This window comes from Pelmatolapia mariae, linkage group LG6, assembly GCF_036321145.2.
Source record: "Pelmatolapia mariae isolate MD_Pm_ZW linkage group LG6, Pm_UMD_F_2, whole genome shotgun sequence".
In the NCBI taxonomy this organism is placed as follows: Eukaryota; Metazoa; Chordata; class Actinopteri; order Cichliformes; family Cichlidae; genus Pelmatolapia; species Pelmatolapia mariae.
Window position 1 is genome coordinate 10,582,468 of NC_086232.1, and position 25,771 is coordinate 10,608,238.

Sequence of the window (25,771 nt, forward strand, 5' to 3'; positions counted from 1 at the left end):
CACAGAGAGACCTTGCTGTGATACGCATCTTCCCTGATGTGGATTTCTGGGAACCACGTTTAAAGCAAGCACAAGACTTCTTTCTTAAAGTGTGTCTTCCTGAACTTGTTGGGAAATCCTTCTTCAAACAACGTGCTGCTCTAAATAGCCTGTAATGTTTCATTTTGTGGTTCAAGATTGATGCCAGCTGTGTGTTGCCATGTAAATAGTTTGCATTTCATTTTTATGTACTTGCTAAGTACATGTGAACAGATCAAGACTAAAAAACAAACAAATATACTATTCTTTTCTGTTTTATTGAAACTACTTCACGCAAAGTACAATTATTTACAATGAATTACACATGCAACACAACAGCTTTATGAATACTCAACAATAGCAAGTTTTATTTGGCCCTGGTTTGACAACCACACTGGGGCACATATTCACCAAAACACAGCAAACATTAACAATCTTATCAAGCAGTGTTGTGTTTATTTCTGCTCTGCCCTGTTCATTGCACACAAAATACTTCGCCTGCCCTTTAGCTTCCGTGATGCTGTCCGATCGCCACTGTCCACATTTGCAGCTGGTACCTCAACCTCCACTTGTCCAACACAACTGCTGTCCACTGCCTCCATGACACTGTGATTTTGTTGTTGGTCTTCTGTCAGATCTTCATCGATCACTTCTGCACGGGGCACACCTTCAGACTCTGCAGCTGCATAACAAAATCCTGTAAGATAAAATTAGTGCATACACATAAGGTAAATGTACACCAATATTCCAATGACAGGTGTGTGATTCATCTGGAAGTTATGTGCGGATTAGTGTACAATGATAGCAATTTAGTATGTTTTTAGAGGCCTGTGTGCAGTGTTGGTGCCCGGTCTGGATTTGTTACATCCATTTCATATGCTGGTTTGCCTGCAATAATGCTAAATCATAAGCTACTCAGTCGACATGATGACATGACGTGGTTCTGCAGCATCACACATTAGCATGTTTTATCTCATTATCTATGACCTCAGCGCATTGAAAATAACACTAAAAGCCTTTTAAGAGTGATATGAATTAATTTAGAACTCACTGGAAAGAAAATGCGGAGAGCAAACCAACAAAAAGCTGGGGATTGCACAGAACTCGATATCCGCTCGTCTCCCCGCTGCAATGCAAGCCTGACGTCTTTGTTTAGTAATATCGGATACATGGGATCCTTCACGTTGCCTCCAGGATGAAAAATGATGAAAAGAGAGCACATTATCCAGCTTCTTGCCTTCACGATCGTGTGATCTAACGTTGCAACTGACAACACAACACGTACAAACCATAGCTGAAGCTGTATCCTGTGTCTGGCCTACTGTCATGGCGGAAGGGGGCGTGGCCCACCTCCCGTGACATCACGCTCCAAAGCCCTATAGGAAAGGGTGGGATTTTTGGTTTTGTTTTTGCTCAAAGGCCGAGAGTGTTTTCGAGCGTTTTCCTTATAAAACACAGTTTTTACTGTTTCTTCCCGCAGTAAATATAAACAACGATAGTATTCAGGAAGAAAACCAAACATTGCATATATTTTTTATCATAACTCTGGTTTTACGTGGCCTATCAACACAATTTAAAAACTGGTATAAAGTCCACCCTTTTTCCGTCAATTGTTCCGTCTGTCCTGCTCACATCTCCAATGGTTGTACACGTTGTCATTAACGTGGCTTCATTCCTCATCAGCTTTGCTAGCTTAGCTAACGTCCTTATGTGCGTCAGCACATAAGGACGCTGTCATAGCCTATCAACGACGTTGATTAGCTGCGTATATACGAATGTGAATCGCGTGATTGGCTGAACTATGGGATAAGGTGGCATCGTTCTAATGCTCCATGGCTGCTCCAGTAGCAGCCAGTCACTTACTGACTAACACTGCAAAACAGAATTGTTAAAGTTTTAATTTCAATTCAGGTTAGATTTTTTTTGTGCGCAATACAGATTTTTTTCTGTGCAGAGACCATGCAAGCAGTGCGCAACTGCGCACACGCGCAGCTTAGAGGGAACATTGCTGACCTCCTAGCCCATTGTTCCTTCAGTGGTGCTAGTTTCAGTCATTATACAAATGTACCGTTTATAACATTGGGGAAATCTGCAGTCAGCTGAGACTGAAGAAGTCACTTGGATGAGTGACGAAACATTTCTCCCACTGAAAACGCTACGTCCAGATGAACAGAATCAACTTTTGTGAATTTACTTACCTAGATGATTGAACATGCATCAAAAAATTTGACTACTAGTGTTTGCATCTGTGCCTGATATTCTGCCTTATTGTATGTAAGTAGGATAAGTCAAAACTTATTGAATGAATTCTGATAAAAACCTTGTGGGGTTGTAATGTGGGCTTGTGTCCAGTCCATTAAATTTCACCTAACATCCACCAAGGTTTTCAAGGTAAACTTCATGATCTATTGGTCAAAAATGGACAAAAGCCTTGTAACTTTGAAACTATGATTCTTAAAAGTGTGCTGTGTATTGAAAGTACTGTATAAAGATATTGTGTCACTTTTGACCTCTGACCTCTCCTTCAATAGACTGATCTGAAGGTCAAAGTGATGGAAATGTTATATAGAGATATTTAAAACAATGTCTCTTACTGTCAGTGTACAGAATATAGATATATGGGAACAATTTATTTAATTAAAAATGATTGGAGAAAGTTTTTTATTTCCTTCAGCATAAACATTACCACCTAACTTGTGACACCCTGTCACCTGCAACACACACACACGTATGACTTCACTGGTTTCAGCTGAAACAATTTCAATGTTTCAAACCATATTCCAGGGTTTTTAGCTCACCATTTATGAGGTTTCAACAAGACAAATAAAAGATCTGAATGTTTGAAAATGTTTTGGAGAAATTCTGTAAAGATTAGATGAAAAATACTCCTTTGAGTATTTTTCATCTAACCAAATTCAATTGGTTTATTATTTTGTTACATAAGTTAAAAAAAGTTAAACAAACAGGTAAATAAAGAAATAAAGAAAAAGGTAAAGAGAGGTTAAAACAAAAGAGAGACAGAGGAGAGAAACCCCAACAATCCCCTCTGAGCAAGCACTAGGCAGGCGACAGTGGGGAGGAAAAACTGCCTTTAAACGGGCAGAAACCTCCGACAGAACCAGGCTCAGGAGGGGGCAGTCAACTGCCAGGACTGGTTGGGGGGTGAGGGTGAAAAAAGAAAAAAGATGAAGAAGGGAGGGGAGAGGTGTTAGGAGAGAAAGAGAGAGGAGAGGTGAAAATTAAGATGGAGCAGAGGTGGAGGACGACGAGCCTACATCAGGCAGCAGAAGCGTTTTTTCTTTTTCAGGTACTTTTCCATGAGTGCTTTTTTCTCCAAAATGAGAGTTCTCAGCTCATCAACTGTTTCTGCATTTTGCTTCTCGAGTGTCTTGCATCTTTGCTCTACATCTTCTAATGTTGCTTGTGTTTTTTCAAGCTTTTCTTTCAGTTCTTTGGATGCTGCTTCCTGGATTAGATTTGCCTTGTGCATGTCAGTATTTCTCTGTTGCACTTTGTTGTGAATCTCTTCTAACTGCTGATTTCTTCTCTGGGTTTCTTGAAGAATACACTGCAGGTCTTCATTTATTTTCTCCTGTTGTTGATTTTGTGCCTGCATTTCTGTGTTTTCGTGCTTCAAGTTGTTTAAGTTCAACAACATCTCATTAGTGAGCTCTGAGTTTTTTCTTTCCATTCTATTGATCCTACGCTGCATCTTTGAACATCGCTTTTCCAGTTTTTCCTTGTGCATGTCAGTATTTCTCTGTTGCACTGTGTTGTGAATCTCTTCTAACTGCTGATTTCTTCTCTGGGTTTCTTGAAGAATACACTGCATGTCTTCATTTATTTTCTCCTGTTGTTGCTTTTGTGCCTGCATTTCTGTGTTTTCGTGCTTCAAGTTGTTTAAGTTCAACAACATCTCATTAGTGAGCTCTGATTTTTTTCTTTCCATTCTATTGATCCTACGCTGCATCTTTAAACATCGCTTTTCCAGTTTTTCCTTTTCTCCTTCCAGTTCAGTTGTTTTGTCCTTCATTTCATTACAAAATTCTTGCAGTTGTATATTTTTCCTCTCAAAGTCCTGGAGAATAAGTTTTCCTTCCTTTTGTCTGTCTTTCTGTTGCTCTTTCTCTTTAAGAAACTCATTATTTTTGCACACTGTTTTAATATAACTTACTTTCAGCACTTGGTATTTTTCCTCCATGACATTGAGTTTGTGCTGCATTTCTCTTTGCCTTATGTCCTGTTCTTGCTTCTCTTGGAGGATTTCTTCATTTTTTTCCAGAGCTTCATTGAGCTTTCCTTGGAGCACCTGATTCTTTTGTTCCATGTTTTGGAGATCCCGTTGTATCTCCTCAATAGTAGCCTTCCTGTCTTGAAGCTGGGCGGACATTTCTTTTAATTCAGCGCTCTTTTTGTTGTTTTCTCTGATCAGGGACTCAATCTGCTCTCGTGCTTGACCAAACTTTATTTCCCAGGCTATATTAATAGTCTTTATGTTGGCCTGGCATTGTTCTTTTTCTTCTAGGTGTTTATTTTGTGTTTCCATTCGTCTGCACTTGTCCTCTAGTTGAAGTTTCTCTTCTTCAATTTGTTTAATTTTGTTTTGTAGGTCATAGTTTTTCTTCCTACTTTCCAGTAATGCCCTTTGGATGGCTGCCCGGGAAATTTCTCCTGGGCAAATTTCCCCTGAGGAAATTGGCTGGCCTGGGTAAATTTGCTTTATGTCCTGTCCTTCCTTCTCCTGGAGGATTTCTTTATTTTCCGCCAGAGCTTCTTCAAACTTTCTGCAGAGCGCCCACTCTTCTTCTAGCCCCTGTTCTAGCCCCTCAACAAGTTCTTGGGCTTGTACAATTTTCCTGTCAAAGTACTGGAAAGTGTATTTTTCTTCTCTCTGTCGTTCTTTCTGTTGCTCTTTCTCCTGACAAAACTCATTATTTTTGCACACTGTTTCATCAAACTTTACTTTCAGCATTGGGTATTTTTTCTTCACGCCTTTGGGTTTGTGCTGCATTTCTCTTTGCTTTATGTGCTGTTCTTGCTTCTTTTGGAGGATTTCTTTATTGTTTCCCAGAGCGTAATCTTTTTGTCTTTGTTGGTGTTTTCTTGGATACATGTTGGAGTCTGTAGACAGTGACTCTGAAAAGGTTTCCAAATATTTCCAAATGTTTCACTGGTCGAACCTCTGAAGGCTGTGAACACAACTGCTGCGAAAAAAACGGAATACAAATTGCTGCTTCTCACATCTATTTAAGGATTTAACTTCAAAGGATTTAACTTCAAAGGATTTAACTTCAAAGGATTTAAGATTGTCATAAGGTTTCCTTATGACATCATCAATCCATAAGCCAATGAGATTGTCACATGACATTTTTGAATGGGGATATTTTTTTTTCAACTGTCTTAAAACAGCCCCCCACCCCCCTCCCCAATTCGGTCAATTAAGAAGATAATTGCCATGAACATCCCTAGTGCTATTTTTGAAAATAAATGTGTTATTGCAAAAACAGACAACAGAAAAAAGATTGGGGTTTTTGTCCATAATAGAGCTATAATAAATGTTTTTGTTTTTTAAATTATCCTACTTTTATAAAAGGGAACATTATTTAAAATAAAATAAAGGGTATAAAATAAAGGGTGAAGAAAACAACCTTTTTTCCTTGATTGAATGAATAAAAATAACTGCAAGCAAACTAGTGACAAAGATACTTGGACAGGTTGTCATATCATAGAACTATAGAAAACAGAGATGCAGGCTGCCCAGGTGGAAGCTATGGCCGAGTATAGTACTCAAGTAATAGGAATGTAATATCTAAAAGGTCTGTGCTCATCTGAGCCTTACAGCTAACTGAATTAAATGTGTAAATGTAAATGTGTCGAGGCATGCAGTTTGCTCACCACTTTTATGTACTGAGTACGTGAGTCAGAATGTGGATAGACAAAACATACTATGACTTGTGATACATTTAAGTTAAACACCAAAGACAAATGATCAGGCATGACATTCTCATAATAAATCAGATAAAATACTGCAAATAAATATTTCTGCTCAACCACACAGACACTTCCTACCCGATTTGAGGACAAAAGTAGGCCAGGAGACAATTTATTGATAAACAATCTTAAGGAGGAAATTTTTTTTCCCATAAATATCAATAAAGATTTCTGTCAGAGCAAAATCTCTCTCTCTCTTATGTTTTTGCTCCTAACCACGACCTTACCTAGCAGTCATATGTAGCCTCTAATTAATCCTGCAATTATCTGATAGCTTAAAACGAAAACAAATGAACAGATTCACTGAGTAATCAGAAAAGTTTAGCATGAATCTGGACATTAGATTTAAGCTTGAAGTTTTAAGCTTATCAAATATCACTTGGTAGAAGCTCCTTAGCGTTTGAAGAAATCTCTTCTCAATCTGCTGTCCTCTTTTGCTTGCAACTTTTTTTTTCCATCTAAGACTTGCATTATTCCATGTTAATTTGTGTTGGTGAAAAACACAGCAACTCAGTTTTAGCCCTGGGCAGTGGCGTGTCTAGAAAATTTTTGTTGGGGGGGCCAGGTAGGGGCACAGATTTGGAGAAGGGTGGCAGATGTAATTGGCAGATAATGTTAAAAAAAATTCTACCAACAGTTAACCATCATTCAATAACCCTGTAAACCTAATAACTGAATTTGCTTTTGACTCTTATTAGAAGGTTTTAACCACTACGGTGCAGCAATATTTGCATAGTATTTTTACTGACATATAGTGCACGTATGTTTTGGGCAAAAACATTTTTAAATATTAAAATACGAACATTTTTAACATACAATTGGCAAATTAGCCAATGCAAAACTTTATCTGCCTATTAAAAAAAGAAGATAATCTTCTCACAAACTGGTGTTTGATTTTGAAACAGGAAAAAAGTGGGGAAACAAATGAAAAGACTAACATTTGAATGAAACCTGAAAGCAAGTAAATACTTTCTATGCTGCCTTATGGTAAACTTTGGTAATATTGATGTATAAAGAACAACACTGGCTGATGATGAAATACAGTCAGCTGGCATGGTGACACTGCCAGTATTAACCTGCAGGGCTGGACTGGGACAAAAAATCGGCCCGGGCATTTTGACTAGAGACCAGCCCACCAGGTATTAAAGCCATAAAGCCTTTGAATGAAAACAAACGCTGTTGTGACAGTGATGTACACTGTCATGTTGGTATATGTATGATTTCTATCAATTTTACATCAGATAAAAACTTTGTTTGCAAGATTCAGATAATTATTTAATAAAAGCTAGATATTTTAAATGAGAATAAGAAAGAAAAGTATTTCTTTGTGCCCCCCTTTCCCTGTTAATGCTCTACCTGGCCCCCTGGCATAACTTTGCTAGATCTGCCCCTGCACAGTTACTGGCTGTCAGCTACATAGAAAAGGATCCTGATGTTATTTGTCTCTTAGAAACAGTTCATAACTTCCCTTCAACTCATCCATGTCACCTAAAAGGTAAACCTGTTTCTCCATCACCTGTTCAGCTCTGATGATTCAGTAAGGACATCTCCTGGTTTCATCTTCATGTTTCCCTCTCACCAGATAACCAAACCGATATCATGACCAGCAGCTTTTACAGCTGTGGCTCCAGCAAACATCAGCTGATACTAGAAATTAATATTAAATAAATTCTAACAACAGCTGATCAAGCTTAAACGTGCTGCTGTTGTTTAGCGCGACATCTGCTGGTTTCCTCTTTCTGGCGCAAAGTGGATGATAAACAAACAAGAGAAAAGCCGATCAGCTGATCATTGATTGATCAGTTTCATGATTGAAGTAGCAACAGGAGAGGGAGGAGAGACGATGAGAGAAGAAGAGGCAGCTGTGCAGCAAAGACACAGAATAACCCCAGCTTTGTGTCTTTTTTTCATTCTAGCTTAAGTCCGGGACAAACTGCGTCTCTTCTCAGCTCAATACAAAACCTGTAATATTTTCTCTGAATGAGGGACCATTCCATTTTTTAAGGAGCGGTTGGCAACTCTACTAACTAAACTTATGAATAAAATAAAGTTCACTATCAGTAACATCATAGCACCCACCCAGCTGTATAGAAACTCTGTCATGCTAGCTAGCACCAGTACGAGTTATTGTAACTGACTGTAAAAAGTCAGCACAACGAAAATAAACTACACCTAAACTTAGTTTATATCTGACCCGGATAGACTGCAGGTCATAACTTCTTACCTGAAGTTCAGTTCACCTGACACTCGGACCGGCGGCCGCCTCGGGTCTCTCCTTCTCCTGCCTCCCCTTCCCTCATCCACCTGCTAGCCGCTGTAGAAGCTCCGCCATGCTCGATGGCCAGTCCAGCTATGTTAAACTGTTAATCTTTCGCCGAAAAACTGTTTTCTGCGGTGCCTCTTTCTTGCTTGGCTCTCCTACCTTTGCTAACATGATGCTCACAGCGCAGAAGCCGATGCTGCATTCACTTACACTCGGATATCTGAGCTTCACTGTGAAAACATAATCGTACATTTGATATTTCATTGGATTTTATTGTTTTGGCTTCGGGGTGGCACCTGGGGTGGCCAGTCTGGTTGGGGGGGTGGCCTGTGCCCCCCCAGGCCACCCCGCTGGACACGCCACAGGCCCTGGGTGCCACGGATCTCAGCAAAAAAGTGCCAATAAAAGTTGCAGGTTTATCCAGGTATCAGTTTGACACGGGTTGTCCTCTGTGACGTCACAGTTGGAACCCTAACGTCTCTGCGTAACCATGGTTACAGGGGGACGCTTTGGAGCTCTCATGCTCAGCAGCAAAAGATTTCAGCTTAATATATAAACACTCCAACTCTAAAACCAAGTAAAAGAAATATACTGTATATGTGTATCGTGTACTGCGTAAGCATTCATTTTCTGGAAGAGGCTGTAAAACAGACAGTTAAAAGATGACAGATAGCCGCCATACTAGGTAAGTTGTTGATGATATGTCGAGCTGTCAATGAGCACTGCTGTTGAGCTCTTATATACTGTTAGTCTCGTTTCGCTGGTGTTAGTGACACTGTTTTGAACTGGATGTAACATTGTTGAACTCTGATGCTTAATGAATAAACTCTCGATTTGACGATGTGAGAATGTAATTGTAACGCTGTGTTAATTTAGTCGTTTGATACTCTGTAATATCTAGTATATCTATTGGGTGTTTTGTTATAACATGCCCTGCAAAAATTTTAAGTTTTACGCTGTCACTGATTTACGACTGTTTCACGACAGTCACCTGGGGGGTAAACTCTGACGGGTGTCAGAGCAAGCTTATTATATGAGCCAGCTGTGATATCTGTACACGCAGTAGCCTTAAAATACTCATTATTCATTATTTGTCTTACTGGTGCCATTGAGGAATCAGCAGCTGCTACATGTTGTAACATGGTAGACTAATGTGCCTGTATTAATTCTGCTCCATATTATTGTGTGAAGTTGCACTGGGGAGTGGTTATGTGTGTGTCCAACACGTTCTCACTCCCAACTCGTCAAATGTGTGACGCATGGTCAGGCTCCCTCTGCTTCACTTGACGTGCAGGGTCCTCCTATTGAACACTATGCTGCTCCCTAATCGTTGTTTATTGACGACAAGAGATTTCCGCGGAAGAGCCTGTTGTTCGTATATTTATACATTTCCGAAATCACACTGTAGTGACGTGTACTGAACACAATATATTATATAATGTAAGCAACTACCTGAGAAACAGCAGATACAGCAGATGAATTAATTATAGGCTATTACTTTTGTATCGTTTATTGCATTTATGGAGGGAGAGGTGTATGCTGGGTAATGGCACAGCTAGCGACTGGGTGACTTTATTCACCCGCTTCGGCTGTTACCAGTCCATACAATGGGCGTTATTAGCAGAAATCAGTCCCATCGATATGGGCCATCCACCTGCTAGATTGTTCAGAAGGTTGTTATCATCCATCCAGATGGAGGATCACTAACAGGAGCGTGGAAGACTCCAGAATCCACTCTGGCTGGAATCCGGTGGATACAGCAGTGTTACAGGTAAGACCATTTAAACGGGCAGCATTTATAGAATGACTATTAAAAGTCAGCGAGTGTCAATATGTTAATGTGGTTATGTTAGTAATACACCGAGTGCTAATATAACAGCTTTAAGATGCATTTGTAGATATTATTACGTGTTTTACCGTCTTTATGGTGCTAGCTTAAAGTTACGGTGTAAACGTTAGCTTATATTGTAGTAAAGCTGTTACTGTTTAAACGATGTTAGGACAGAAATATTAGCTTCTGTCATTACTGATGAAGTTACTAGTTAATAAAGTTTCCAGTAAAGTGATTAATCGCAGCCACAGATTGACAGTAAATATCCAGATTAGCTTCAATGCATCTCTAATGAATATGTGCAAGTTTCAGTGCTTAGTTTAAACTGTATGATACTTATACTGACCCAGGGTCAGTGTAAAATGCAACCCTAGCTGTGTGAACAAAGCCTGGCTCTTTTAATCCTGCATGACAAACCTCAGGATGCAGGTTCTTATTACTCTTTCCTGCTGGCACACCTGTCACACCTGAGAGTCAGCTAGAAACTTACAGTGACGTGGAAAATCATGCAAAGACTGCCAGACTCTGTAATACTGTAAATGATCAGTGACTCAGGTTAACACTAAACTTTAAACAGTACCTCTGTGTCTCTGTGTGTGCTGAACATCTAGGATTGAGTCAGGCTGCATCAGCTGAATCTGTTATTTGTAAATATCAATATTTTTTATTCAGGTGTGGGGATAATATGTAAGACTGCAGTGAAGCGATGTACCAGATTAATCCCTGGCCAAAGGTATCGTACTTAAATCAGACTACTGACCTAGCCACATCAGCCTTTTGTGAGGTCTGTTTAAAGTAGACTAAAAATGAACTGCAGGTTCCTGAGAGGTGGACTGTGAGCACAGAAACACATGTTCATACATACAGCTGCAGCAAACTTACATTAATTTTAAATAGATTTGTTACTCTGATGTCTGTCTCTCTGTTAGTTCTCTGACAGACTGGTACCTGTCCAGGTGTGCTCTACCTGTGACTACTGGGACAGGCTCTGGCTCCTGTAATAGAAATTTTCTATTATTCTCATTTAAAGTATTTAAGTGCTTATGCATATGCTTAGTTGTGATACTGTTATAGACTGTTCAGTGAAAGTTTCTAAAACTAGATGAACTTACTTCAGCATCAGCAGTTTGAGAAAACAACTACAGGTGCTGATAACGCCAAGGGCACAAAACAGCTTAACCATTGATCCGTTAGGTTTCATAGTGAGGCGCGTGAAGTGTGGTAGGATCAGTTTGTAACTTCCTCCCTCTTCCTTGGAATGCATAAAGGAGTAGGAGCACGACTTCTGTGGCAGAGCTGACATGACTGTGAACTGTGATGTTTGATGTGTGTTGGCTCTCCTGCGCGCAGTAATAAATAGCTTGATCACAGCTCTTTCTGTGTTGCAGACTTTATTTACAAACTTCCACGATACCCCCCACCCTCCCACTGTGAGCATGAATTGAATATTCAGAAGAAAATGAATGGATAGACTGACATTTGTTTAAATACTTCTAGAAATCTGAGCTGTTGGTGTGGTAATAATATTAGAGCTGGCAATCTTTCTTACTGAATCTCTACTGTGAGTCATGTTACCTGAGATTAACTCTATGTTTACCTGACAGCCTGGACAAATGCGCTGTGTGAAGGATGTAAATCAAATCAGATCTTAACTGCTTACATTTAAGGAGCCTGGTCATATTTAATTGTAATATGAACCAATGATTTTTTGATTGCTGATTCTAAGAGAGTCTTTGTGGAAATCCTGTTTGGCTTTTTGTCATTTTAATTCTCTTTTCCATTTTCCAGAACAGTTCTCCACAGTCGCTGTCCACATGGGTCAGTGGGACCAAGCAGCACTCTGCTAATGTGAGACTCTGACCAGCAACATCCAGCAAGACCCAGGCAGCGTTTTCTATCTCCCAGCTGGAGTTTTTTGTTTGTCTGTGACTGGAGAGTCAGATTTTTGTTGAAGCTGGAGGAACAGCCTCACACTCGCAGAGGTAAGTCAGTTTGCACAGATCCCTCCCACCCTGGCTTTTATGTGCTAGATTTCTTATCTGAAACAGTAATATTTCACTGACTGCTGCTTATACCACAGGTTAATACACGCTACTGATCCCTGATGGGAGAATCATCACCTCTGCCAACAAAGAAGCCTGGTGGATGTTTGTTTACAGACTGATGATGGGACATCATGCTCCACATCTTCAAAGTTTGTCTCTTGATTATTATTCATACACAGTAATGTGAAGTATGCTTATATCTAGTATAACTGGACCAACCTGGTGCTCTTCATTTATGGAGGCTGTTGAGTCTGAATGTTGGATGTTGTGTATCTCGTGTTCTCTGGGCTTTGTTGTCCTCAGTCTTTTTGCAGGATCAGAAAACAAAACCAGGATGACCGTAAATGTTTCTTCTCCAATTGGATGATGATAAGACTGTGACACTGAATGCCACCTTTAGTCTTGTGATGAAGCAAAGCTCAGGAAGAAGTATGATTAAATGGTACCCACATGTGTGCTGCTGAGAAGGATGTACAGGGGCACCTGCAGCCAAATCCAAGCCTCCTCAGGTTAGTTGTAGTTGCAGAATGCTATAGGACTGAGACAGCTGAGGCATCAAATGTTTGATTAAACGGATGAAAAAGAGAAGTTTCTTCCCTATAATTATCACTTTTTAAAATCTTTAGCAACTTCAAGTCTGTCAGCGTGCTGAGGTCACAGAAACAAGAAAAGAAGCTTCAGACTTCAGAGTGTTGTTTACAGTTTTCTGTCATCATGATCTCCCCTGAAGTTTATCACTATTACCCAAGCATTAAGTCCACAGTACTGTAATGACAATTCTGACTTTGGTCACGGTTGCATAATATTTTAATAATATACAATTATTTTTTGTAATTCATATTTTTTCTGTTAATCAAAAATTTACTTTGTGAAATTTGTATTTGAGAATGAAGAATGTGACAATATATTTTTGTTCAATATTTAATTTCTTTCAGTTGCAATTGTTAAATGAAAAAAAATATATATATATTCTAATTTAGCAAACTAATTTATCAAAAATATATATACATATATCTGTATTAGTTTTAATACATTAATTTGACATCTGTATTGAAAATGCCATATCGTATTCATACAGAATCAGTTTGGTATCATTGTTTGTCTGATTGCTGAAACTAAGAGCTACTTTGATCTGTTTAGATCTAAAGTATCCAAAGTTGAGCTCTAATGTTTCTTCACCCTTGTGTGTGATATGTGATTTACTACATGCTGGCAGAGCAGAGCGGCCGTTTGTGCTCACAGATGGTGACGGTGTGGAGAGAAGGTGGTGTTTCCTCAGAAGAACTAGCAGAGTCACAAAGAGCACCAGTCCATCTCACCACCTTGACTTGCTGACTGATGCTCGTCTGCACTGCACAGAGGAAATCAACTGACCGAGGTTTGTCCAGTGACGTGTTATGAAATGTATATTTGTTTTATGCTTACAGATATGTTTTTCTTGACAGAGGCTCTGCAGAGGTTAGACAAAGCAGAGAAAATATGTGCTTTACATTTTACTGTGATTTACTGGGATATTTGTTGCCTGATGTTCAGCAGGAATGGAGAAATGGAATCAAAGGGAGATGTTTTTGCTGTTTTTGTAATGTTGTGAGTAAATCTTCAGTATTATTTATTTACTTGGTTATTTTAGGAGTGTTTCTGGGTGAGGGAGAGAGGAGTCATCATCCAGGTAAAGTGACGTGGATCAGTGGATACACTTGTCTCCCCTTTAAAGGAGATACTCTTAGAGAGAGATGATCCGAGTCATCCTTAAATGTTAGTGCTTTCAAATACACAAACATTTTTAAAGGACAAAAACGAACATCCAACTTTGACTGTAATACAATTAAATCTTTGCATGTGTGTTTTCAAACTCTCAGATGGGCAGGATATCAGTCTTGGACTGTCCAACCTGCCGGAGCAGCACTGAATGATCACCAGACATGAGCATGTTCCTGCAACATTCAGCAGCTTTGCTTTTGGTAAGTAGAGTTACCTAACTACAGCAACTCTATACATATGCCATCCATTTCTAACGGCCTGGTTACTTCCTCTCAGTTTTTTTTAGAAACCATGTGGTCACCTGACCTAACACTGTTTCTTCTTCTTCCCCTTAATGTTGAAGTGTCAAATGTCAAACAGCTGGAGAAGAAACTAAACCAGTGTACTGGGATGTTTCAACAACACATGCCAGATGCTGTTCCTTCATGGTGACATCACCAGAGACGGCCCCGCCCACCTCAGGACCTCGCCATTGATCATGATGATTATAATGATGACAGCGAGCAGAACTAAGACTGTAAAAATCCACGACCAGAATGTTTAGATGCTTTCTAATTATTAATGAATACTGAGAGCCTCTTTCTGTGTTTTGTCTGTTTTGTTTTTTGTTTTTTTTACCTCATTTGTTACTAACAAAGTTCACCAAACTCACACAGTTTACATTCTGCATGTTTCCATCTTTGCAGCCACACTCTACCTACATTTAGAAAATAATCCTTAGAAATCGTCGTTTTTCTCTTTTGTAATTGATGATAATTCAGTGAATATACTGCGCTGCTTCCTGTTATTGCCTTTTATTGCGTTATTTTTTACTGCTGTTTGAATTCTCTGTGTGTTTGACCCTGTAGACGGTTTGATGGACTGCTTGTCTTCCTGTTTGTAACTGCCGCCTGTTTTTGACTAAAGATTTGGATTTCTGACTTTAACACAGCCTCTGCGTGTCCTCCCTTTGTGTCCTCTTCCTCTGTGAATGTGTTGCATGTGTCACAGATTCATTTTATTAACAGCTTTCCCACAGTGAATTGCATCAGCATTCATTCACAGCACATTTCAGAAGGATTCAGATTGATATAGTGATCTTATAGTCAGAATTATCCTGACACTGTGCCACTGTAAATTATCTTTCATCAGGTCAATTTTAAAGTTCAGTATTTCAAAGCAGGAGTTATGAAGAATCATATTGGCATTAGGACTGTAACAATATGTACTTACAAAGTCAAAGTTTTTTAATTATGCTAGAATATTGGAAGACAATCAACTTTTAGTGTTTTCTGCATATTAATTATACTGAAATAGAGATGGTGACCCTAACTGTACAGAAGTATACTAAACAACTGACAATCTAACAAACATTATTGGCCTGAGCCGTCATGCACAGTGAGTCTGATCCTGTGCTGTGAGAGTATGACAAGCATGTTTCTGGTCAGTTTGGAAGAGATAATATCACAATGTTGATCTTTTTTTCAATATTCCTTCTCTTTTACAACATAAACTGTGATCAAAGCTACTTATGTTCACAGCATGTAATAATAGTGACAGTCCAGGGCATTGTGGTCTGTTGAGCTAGGGTTAGGGTTAGCAATTCAGACATATGTAATCAATCTCTTGCTGGATATAACAAACACCTAGGAATTCATATTATAATTTGATTTTCATGAAATATTCATATTCAGTATCAGTCATTTTATATTATAACCACGTATCCACCCAGGCTCATGGTGGGGCAGGGCTCTGTCCTGGGATGCTTGAGTGAAAGGTAATGTACACCCTGACCAGGTATCCAGTCTGTCACAGTTGTTTTCAATATTTGGTTCAAAAATATGAGTGAAAACAAAAATCCAACCAGGATTCTTGCATATGATGGATGAAGTCTGTCTTTGACTGTATTGTCCAGCTGATCCATCAAACCCCCAGCAGGTGAACCTTATCATGACATAACACAGTAACAATGTAAAAAATTAAACAGCAACAGCCTAATGTAAAGTGCATTCTAAACTCCTCTTCAATAAATTATTTGGATGTGCAGTGAGTCATTCAGGACTGTAAAACGTGAACTACAGAACCCAGAGTCTTCATCATTAAATCTCTGGTTGCTTCATTTTTCTATCCTATATCAGATACTTTAAAGGTTTTAGTAAAGTTGCATTCTCATGGTGAGGCAAAGCGCTTTATGTGTGTGTGCGTGTGTGTCATGAACGGCTGTAAAAGCCCTTTAATTAAAAAACAAAACGGGGTTTGAGTTCGAGTTACGGCAGACTGGCGCTACTTCTAAATGGAACGCAGCCTTCCTACCGCGGACAGCTAATAACAGGAATCGGACGCGCGGTCCACCCTAGTCCACAGCAACCACCATAGCAACAGCCTAGCATGACTTTAAAAACATATTCTTTCTTCATAACTATCAAAAACATGAAATGATTTGCAAAGCGTGAAAGTGTTACAGCTGCAGAGAGCTATGGCGGTATCTTTGGAAGCTGTTTGCATAGCTAATAATATACGATGTAACCATGGAGACAGTCAGTCACGTGAGCTAGCGTGTTTACTACAGTGAATAAGGTGATTGCGTGCACAGCGTCCACACGCTGCAGAGGGTAAACACATTACTTCAATATTGTTTTATATTTATATATATATTTGCCTTGTGTTGACCATCACCTCAGGTTCACCATTACAGTTTCAGCATACAAATGCACACTGCCTAAATGTGAACACATTCAAAAAAATCATGTCTCAGAAATAAGCACAGCTGTTCATGTTTGTCATTATAGTTTTATTTGTAAGAAAATTGTGAACTTCAAATTGTGTATCAAGTCAAAGAACATTTGACACGTCTGAGTCATTCCTTTGCCCTATGAGAGCTGGAATAAATATATATCCTGACAATTACAGTGGAAACAGTAGAGACAGGTAGAAATGGGATCAGATTAATCTGTGCTTAGTCAGACACGTCCTGTGTTGGCCTTAACCCAAATTTCCCTCGGGGTCAACCTTCAGGATCAATAAAGTTTTATTGAATTGAATTGAATCATATTAAAAAACAAACAATAGCACGATCCGTGTGATTTTGCATCCATTTCCAAATTGTAGTCAAGCAGCCCAGTCTCATAAATAGGTAACAGAAATGTCTCTAATGTAGACGTGTACAGTGTAGTGTAAGCATTAAAAGACCATAAAGGAAACACTACTATTTATGTGAAACTAATTGTAATAAAAAATGAGCAGGTGCTTTACAGATTTAAAAGAAAGAATCTGAAAACAACACTTTTTTTGGTCTAAGTGGTCAAAGTAGAAAACAGAACTGATGTTCAAGAACAAACCGTAGGTGCACTGATATTACACATCTCGATTGTTGTGGTGAACAGACATGTTGCTTTTAAAACCACATGCAGTGTGTGACCGTGGCTGTCCACTGAGACCATGAACGCCACTTCGCTGAAGTTTTCTTCTTCTTCTTCTTCTTGCCATTAAAATGGAAGCAGAAAGAGCACGAGCTGCTTTGATCTACTGAAAGGAAAAAGCAGAACATATGAGCTGAAACCATTAAGATAGAAACAATCGTTCAATGCAGTGTCTCACGTAGCTTAGCCTGTTACAACTGTTGATACAAGCTCAGTACAGTTAACACAGTGTCAGGGAACTCCAGTGTGGGAACTAGTGGCTTTAGGTTTGTAGTCATTTAAATTTCATCCATTCATTCATTTAATTCAGGAGGAAGAAATGTCAGGTTGGTGCAGGCTGGTTACATGCATTTGGTCCCATGCTGTCTTTAACTAAATGACTTGGTTCATTTTATGGCTGGGCTGTATGTGGGGTTATATCATGTTATTTGGGCAGGAGTACCTGTCCTCTGTTAGGCTTAGAAAGTTTCTCCATAAGCAGAGCTTCTAACTCTTATAGCTTCTAGCACATCTGTATCTGTGCAGGCTGACAGGTTTTTGGTGGCTCTTTTTACCCCACACTGGTTGTGAGTGTGTAAATAGCCCCACTAGTTCTTTTGGGTTGCAGTTAACTTGGGAGGAAGGGGTGGGTCTGCCAGAACTAGATGAATAAAAATGATCTGGGATACATAAATTTCATAATGCATGCATATATCTCTATCAATTAAACCTGGCCTGAGGGCTGCCATTTTTACATTCAGTTCTTTCTCTTAGAAATGTTGGATCTAAATAATGAATGTGTTACAGTTAAACTGACACTGGTCAGTGTAAATGGCTCATTGGGACATAGAAACCTTTAAATTAATTCCCATCACCTGATATCAAGTGTCAAACAATATCAAAGCTGTAAAAGCTGTTTACAGTCAGAATTTATAAAACTATGATTGTAAATAAATTCAAACAAGTGAGATTTTCTCTTTGCGCTGAAAATCAACACTGTGACTTCTTAGACTGTAATCTTTACTTCAGCACAACCAGTTGTAGAAGTCGTCACTCCAAATGTCTTTTGATAACAAGAAAAAAATACCTTGTCAGTAGACGGCCTGAAGTTCTTCTCCAAACATCTTCTGCCATCGGCTTTGTCTGCTGGTTTGAAGACAATAAACCACAAAAAAGATGATTTAGTCACTTTGTCTGCATCATGCAGCTCGAATGTGTTGTGCAACGATGTTAAATAGCCGTCGTTATCCCTCTGCTGTCTCAGTAGGATTGTACTGTACAGCATCTCATTGATATGTGAGGAATGCTTATGTAACACGATAACAGACGTCTGGTCTTACATCATTAAAATATAACGGGCAGGAGATATTTAGATATTTTTAGATTTATATTACATTTTATAGCTGACAGATATTACTAAATAGATAAAATTTACTAAATGGTTGAAAACATGAAAAATATGTCCATAATCACAAATGACCATGAGAGCCAGTAGAATTAATTCAACTACACACTCAAAAGACGTCCTTAAATGCTCTTTAAGTGGCAGAACAAATGAACAAACAGTTAATAGCTTACTTGAGATGAAATCTGCTCAGCTACTTTGAAAACAGCTTCTAACTGGTTCCTCCTTTAACAGGATGACTGCTCAGGGGTAAGGCCATCATGCAGTCCAGCAACCTTTATGGTTCTGCTTTGATTCACCAGGAACTATTAGGTAAACCTTTCAGCTCCTAATGTGAAAGACACAGGGATAAACACAAACATTTATTAACATGTTCCACAGTCTTCCAGTTTGATTTTCTCATCCTGTGGACAACAACGTACAGAGATGCAGGTTTATTGTTAACTTTTGTAAGGTTTCTTTACTGAACATATCCAGCTGCAGCTCCACTGTGATCCTGAACTGGATAAGCACTTGAGAAAATGTGTCAATAAATGGACATACATCAGCTTACTATATTTATCCAAACAGACGGGACCAATAATGCTTCACTGAGTTAGAGACTTTAACAGTCTCTTCTATGTAAGAATGTCTCGTGCTGATGGACCTGCAAACTTGACAACAAAGGTTTTTCAGACTACATGTAGCTGTCCTCTATGTCAGCTAACACATTTACATTTATGTCACACTTATTTCTGCTTTCCCATTTTTACCATTAATGCTTACATTTTGATTGGATACCTTGAGTTTGTAAATGATCAGATTACATAATTGGAATACAATTCAATACAATTCATGTATCCAATTCAAGGTCGCGGGATGATGAAGCCTATCCCAGCTGATACAGGACAAAGACAGGCTGCCAGTTATTGCAGGGCAAAGACAATACGTGTAACAGAAAATCCACTTAAATGTTTGATATTTCTAATAATAATCATAATTATGACTATTATTTGAAATATTATTTAAAGGTTTCTCTATAAATACATTTCAATTTTTTTTATAACCCCAAAAATTATAAACCTGAGCTGTTTCAGATTCTGACCTCTGACCTCAATGACCAGGCTGTGTCCTCACTGCAGCTCCCTCTTGGAAGTACGTCTGCTTCTTGTCTTCCCCCAGTGATGACCGCCTGCCCTTAATATCACGTACTGTACCTGAGGAACAAAACAGGACAAACACTTGCCTTCATTTAAGAAGTACATTCATACAGAGGTCATCTATGGAAACACACTAGTTCATCCTTTGGGAGGAATCAGCTCCTGTGAAACATTTCTGTAAATGAACATCGTGGAGAATGAAATGAGTTCTTCAGGTGACTCAGCAGTCCCACACTGACAAATGAAACTTCTGGGGAAGAAGAATCTGGATTTTTTTGATTTCCAATCCAGTTAAACTATTAAGGATTAAGCAACAGTGCTCATCTTTGCTCTTCTGAAATCTGTGTTAAACAACAACAAACATAAATTAGTAACAAAAATACAGCTGAGTAGAGGCTTTACAAACCACCAGCAGCCATAATGCTAAATTTTAATCTTCAAATGTTTCTGAGCCTGCTTTTAACACAGAAAAGTCCCACAGTCAATGCAGCCTGACTCAATCCTAGATGTTCAGCACACACAGAGACACAGAGGTACTGTTTAAAGTTTAGTGTTAACCTGAGTCACTGATCATTTGCAGTATTACAGAGTCTGTCAGTCTTTGCATGATTTTCCACGTCACTGTAAGTTTCTAGCTGACTCTCAGGTGTGACAGGTTTGCCAGCAGGAAAGAGTAATAATAACCTGCATCCTGAGGTTTGTCATGCAGGATTAAAGGAGCCAGGCTTTGTTCACACAGCTAGGATTGTATTTTACACTGACCCTGGGTCAGTATAAGTATCATACAGTTTAAACGAAGCACTGAATCTTGCACATATTTATAACAGATGCATTGAAGCTAATCTGGATATTTACTGTCAATCTGTGGCTGCGATTAATCACTTTACTGGAAACTTTATTAACTAGTAACTTCATCAGTCATCACAGAAGCTAATATTTCTGTCCCAACATCGTTTAACCAGTAACAGCTTTACTACAATATAAGCTAACGTTTACACCGTAACTTTAAGCTAGCACCATAAAGACGGTAAAACACGTAATAATATCTACAAATGCATCTTAAAGCTGTTATATTAGCACTCGGTGTATTACTAACATAACCACATTAACATTATTGACACTCGCTGACTTTTAATAGTCATTCTATAAATGCTGTCCGTTTAAATGGTCTTACCTGTAACACTGCTGTATCCACCGGATTCCAGCCAGAGTGGATTCTGGAGTCTTCCACGCTCCTGTTAGTGATCCTCCATCTGGATGGATGATAACAACCTTCTGAACAATCTAGCAGGTGGATGCCCACATCTATGGGACTGATTTCTGCTAATAACGCCCATTGTATGGACTGGTAACAGGCGAAGCGGGTGAATAAAGTCACCCGGTCGCTAGCTGTGCCATTACCCAGCATACACCTCTCCCTCCATAAATGCAATAAACGATACAAAAGTAATGGCCTATAATTAATTTATCTGCTGTATCTGCTGTTTCTCAGGTAGTTGCTTACATTATATAATATATTGTGTTCAGTACACGTCACTACAGTGTGATTTCGGAAATGTATAAATATACGAACAACAGGCTCTTCCGCGGAAATCTCTTGTCGTCAATAAACAACGATTAGGGAGCAGCATAGTGTTCAATAGGAGGACCCTGCACGTCAAGTGAAGCAGAGGGAGCCTGACCATGCGTCACACATTTGACGAGTTGGGAGTGAGAACGTGTTGGACACACACATAACCACTCCCCAGTGCAACTTCACACAATAATATGGAGCAGAATTAATACAGGCACATTAGTCTACCATGTTACAACATGTAGCAGCTGCTGATTCCTCAATGGCACCAGTAAGACAAATAATGAATAATGAGTATTTTAAGGCTACTGCGTGTACAGATATCACAGCTGGCTCATATAATAAGCTTGCTCTGACACCCGTCAGAGTTTACCCCCCAGGTGACTGTCGTGAAACAGTCGTAAATCAGTGACAGCGTAAAACTTAAAATTTTTGCAGGGCATGTTATAACAAAACACCCAATAGATATACTAGATATTACAGAGTATCAAACGAATGTATAAATATACGAACAACAGGCTCTTCCGCGGAAATCTCTTGTCGTCAATAAACAACGATTAGGGATCAGTATAGGATTCAATAGGAGGACCCTGCACATCAATTCTCGACGCCAGGGGGGTACCCTGCGCGTCGAGAAGTGAAGCAGAGGGAGCCTGACCATGCGTCACACATTTGACGAGTTGGGAGTGAGAACGTGTTGACTTCTACTGTAAAAAATGTACAAATGTAAAACTAGCTTAACCCTGGAGAACCCATGGGGTCAGAGCCAACCCCATTGGTTTTCTAGGGAAACCATGGGGTCAAATTTGACCCCATGGGTTCTCCAGGGTTAAAGTTATTAGTTTTTGCTCATTTACATTAGAGTCCTCAGGACGAATCTGTGGGAGGATAGAGTAAAGAAGTAGCTTGTGCACTGCAGATGAGGAACAACACATTTTCTCATCAATAGCTGACTGAGGTTTACTTCAAGACACAAGACTCATCAATCCATCATCAACCTAGTAAACTTTAATATACAAAATGTATCCACAAATACATTTGTTTAATTTCTTAAAGCTTAGTGCAGCCAGCTAAACTGTGATCAGAGAGTTTTAGATGAGAACTGGAGAATGTTATTTGACATTCTTGTGGGATTACAACCTTTAAATCTGTCGCCTGTCACTTTGGGAGCAGCTAAGGAGATAAAGCAGGACTGCCAAATCTTCTGTTAGATCACACATGAGCAAACAGTGACACAGAGACAGATGAAAACTAATGAGATGTGCATTTACTTTTATTTTACTGAAAAAAATCAAGTTAAAGCGAGCTAAAATGTGATTATGATTAGTGTTGTCATTAGAAGAGAGTTTAACTAAGCTGACAAAATTGGATGGATGACTTTGAATACCTGCTGATTTCTGTAGATTCATGACACAGGCTCTGTGAGATATTTTTTCTACACTGAATATAACATGAAGAAATGGGAAGTGATAATTACAATGATCACACTTTAAGTATAGTCATCATTAGTCTGGCTTAAGGTACACTAAACTACACCAGGAAGAAACTACTTTCAGCTGCTCCTTTGTCACAGCAGGTAGCTGTACATGTTTGATGTGTCAGAGTTTTACACTGGATAACCGTCCTGATGCAATCCACAAAGGGGATTTGTGTCTCTGGCACAAGTGAATATGTAAACCAGTACATTATGGAAAAACACCAGTACACTCAAGTATCCTGAGAATCAATAAACTAAGGGTATTTATTTTTAGCTAGAATTAGGTTGGGATTAAGGGGATTTATATAGCACCTGTGCATAAAACCATAAAACACATAAAACAGAAAATATGTAAATAAATTAAATTAAACAGAATCTAAAATTAATTACATTTTGTCTACTTGGGATCAAGAACAGGATCCAGCAGCACATTTCTCCAAAAACAAACAAACCAAAAACCTAACAGCAGCAGCTCTGGATCACTTCCTCAGCAGTGTGGGATTCATTCACAGTTTCTTCTAATGACTTTAATCACCGAAAACACTTTTATAGGCCAAACGTGTGTGAGGTCAAGGCAACAAAACACCACAGGACACTGCTTTCAACACCTTTAAGTTTCATGCAGTTGCATTTAAATTTAGTGATGCATTTTTAAAATCACTTTTGAAGAGAATGAAGAGAAGAAAATAAGAAAACACACAAATCTCCTCAAAACGAAACCTTTAACAGGATTCTTCTCCATATTCATTTAGTTCCCGTCCAACCAACGTTCCCTTCAGTAAAACCTCCTTTTAATTTAGCTTTTATGTTTGAGCTCATTGAGTTAAGTGTCTGCATCAGAAAAAAAAGGTAATTTTCTAATATATCTCTCATAGTCCACTATAACACATCCACAGTGGGATTCATTGTTCCTTCAAATAACATGTTTTATCCTCTTCCTCCTGTTTTCTACCATTACTAACTTTGCATATCTCCTGGATATCAGGCCTGTCTTCCTGCTTCTTTCATTTTAGCTCATCTCTTTCCTGGCATCATCTCTCCTCCAGCAGACTGATCAGAAACTGTCTGACTGAAACTTGAAGCTTTCTCTGGACAAACTCTTACTGTTTGTCCCTCTTTGCCACAGCCAGAGCATTTAATAACCTCTAATGTAGTAGAGATTGTCAGACCTATCAATTCTCAAACAAAAAGACATTTTCTCCTCAGTCCTCTTCATGAACCATGAATTACGAATCACAAAACCTCCATCCATGCTGTAGATTTAACAGCGCTGTCCGCACCTCCGCCACCGCTAAACTCACTCGTCCACCACACAAGAGAAACCTGGACAAATCTTAATGACGTGTTTTGCTGCCAAGCAGCAAAATGTGCTTAGATATAAAACACTAAAAAATAAAACAACATCAGCTACAAAACTTCAAATAAATTCAACATTTCCACACAACATGAAGACCAGAGAAGCCACTTACTCAAACGCTTCACACCAGCTTCATGCTCACGCATGCACACAAGACAGGGAACCGTGTGCGCTTCTCTGGGTAATCTATTACAGTGGCTCTCAAGGGGTCTAAGCCATAGATTGGGGATCCGCCAAAACATGTAATGGAACCTGGAACGTAGTGGCATACATACATACATACATACATACATGCATACATGGCATAAAAATATGTGCATTATCCGGGTTTGAGCTAATTAGCACAAAGGAAAAATATTTACGTATTTTATCAAGTAATGCAAAGGCCAAACCAGCTAAAATGAGAAAGTATGACAACAGTTACCTCGAGTTTGGCTTTACAGAGAATGATGGTGGAAGACCAAAATGTGTTGACTCATCAAAGTAGCCACCTTTGGCAGATATAACAGCTGAAGACACCGGTGGCAATAGTGGCAAATATTGTTCAGAAGGTTCTTCCCATATCTGTTGCAGAAGTTCCCATAAGTGTGTGGCACTTGTACGTTCTTTTGCTTTCACTCTTCTGTCCAGTTCATAGCAAACCAGCTCCATGGGGTTTAAGTCTGGAGACTGTGCTGGCCACGCCATGTTTTCAAGCTTAACATCTTGTTCTTTTTTCCTGAGGTAGTCCTGGCATAGCTTGGACTTGTGTTTTGGGTCATTATCTAGCTGTAGATGACCCCCTGACCAATTATGCACATACCAGAAGATATTGCATGGCACTGTAGAATGCTGTGGTAGCTGCTTTGGTTCAGGGTGCCTCCATGAAACCATCATTTCACCTACTCGACAGCATACAAAGATCCTGCGTGATGAACCGAAGATTTCAAATTTTGATTCATCAGTCCATAATACCTTCTTCCAGTCTTCAGTAGTCCGTAGTATGGCAGTGTTTCATGGCCCATGAAAGCCTCTTTGTCTTATTCTGACGTCTTAGTGATGGCTTTCTTGCTGCAACTCGTCCTGTCAAACCTGCAGTTTGACAAGTCTTCTCTTCACAGCTGAAACTGAGACTTGCTTACTACAAACACTATTAAGCTGTGCTTGAAGCTGTCGTCCTGTGAGCCACAGATCACGAAGCTGTTAACTCTCAGAAACTTGTCCTCTGATTCAGTTGTTGGCTTTGGGTCTGCCAGACCTCTTCCTGTCAGAGTTTGCCCCGGGGTGCCTTTTGATAGTGAAGAGAACTGTACTCACTGACACCTCTCTGCAATTTCTCTTTGGGAAAGACCTACATTTTTAAGTGTTATGATGGTCTGTCTCTCTTCCATTGTTAATTGGCTTTTTCTTACCATTTTTGTAGCAACACACTACCTTCTTCAGTACAATACAGTACAATACTCAACTGATGCCCATGAGCGTATGGTATCAACACTGCTTTTATGCAGACAGAGGAGGTTGTAAGTAATCTAAAAAAGTTAGAACAACTCTAGGA

The 25,771-nt window shown here is 39.2% G+C and overlaps 2 long non-coding RNA genes across 5 annotated transcripts; one reads left to right on the plus strand and one right to left on the minus strand.

Moving 5' to 3' along the window:
• Positions 1-9,837: 9,837 nt before the first annotated feature.
• Positions 9,838-14,929, plus strand: LOC134628948 (uncharacterized). Of its 2 annotated transcripts, none has more exons than XR_010094034.1 (7): positions 9,838-10,043; positions 11,892-12,085; positions 12,184-12,657; positions 13,365-13,526; positions 13,779-13,903; positions 14,008-14,109; positions 14,253-14,929. It is a non-coding gene; the product is annotated as an uncharacterized LOC134628948 (long non-coding RNA). The 2 variants fall into 2 exon arrangements; XR_010094035.1 differs by having other exon boundaries at positions 11,897-12,085.
• A 1,796-nt stretch (positions 14,930-16,725) lies between these two features.
• LOC134628947 (uncharacterized) lies at positions 16,726-21,325 on the minus strand. Of its 3 annotated transcripts, none has more exons than XR_010094032.1 (5): positions 21,005-21,325; positions 19,783-19,887; positions 18,865-19,019; positions 18,374-18,432; positions 16,726-17,413 (listed from the first exon to the last, which is right to left on the minus strand). It is a non-coding gene; the product is annotated as an uncharacterized LOC134628947 (long non-coding RNA). The 3 variants fall into 3 exon arrangements; XR_010094033.1 differs by having other exon boundaries at positions 18,374-18,429; positions 19,776-19,887; XR_010094031.1 differs by having other exon boundaries at positions 19,776-19,887.
• Positions 21,326-25,771: the final 4,446 nt, after the last annotated feature.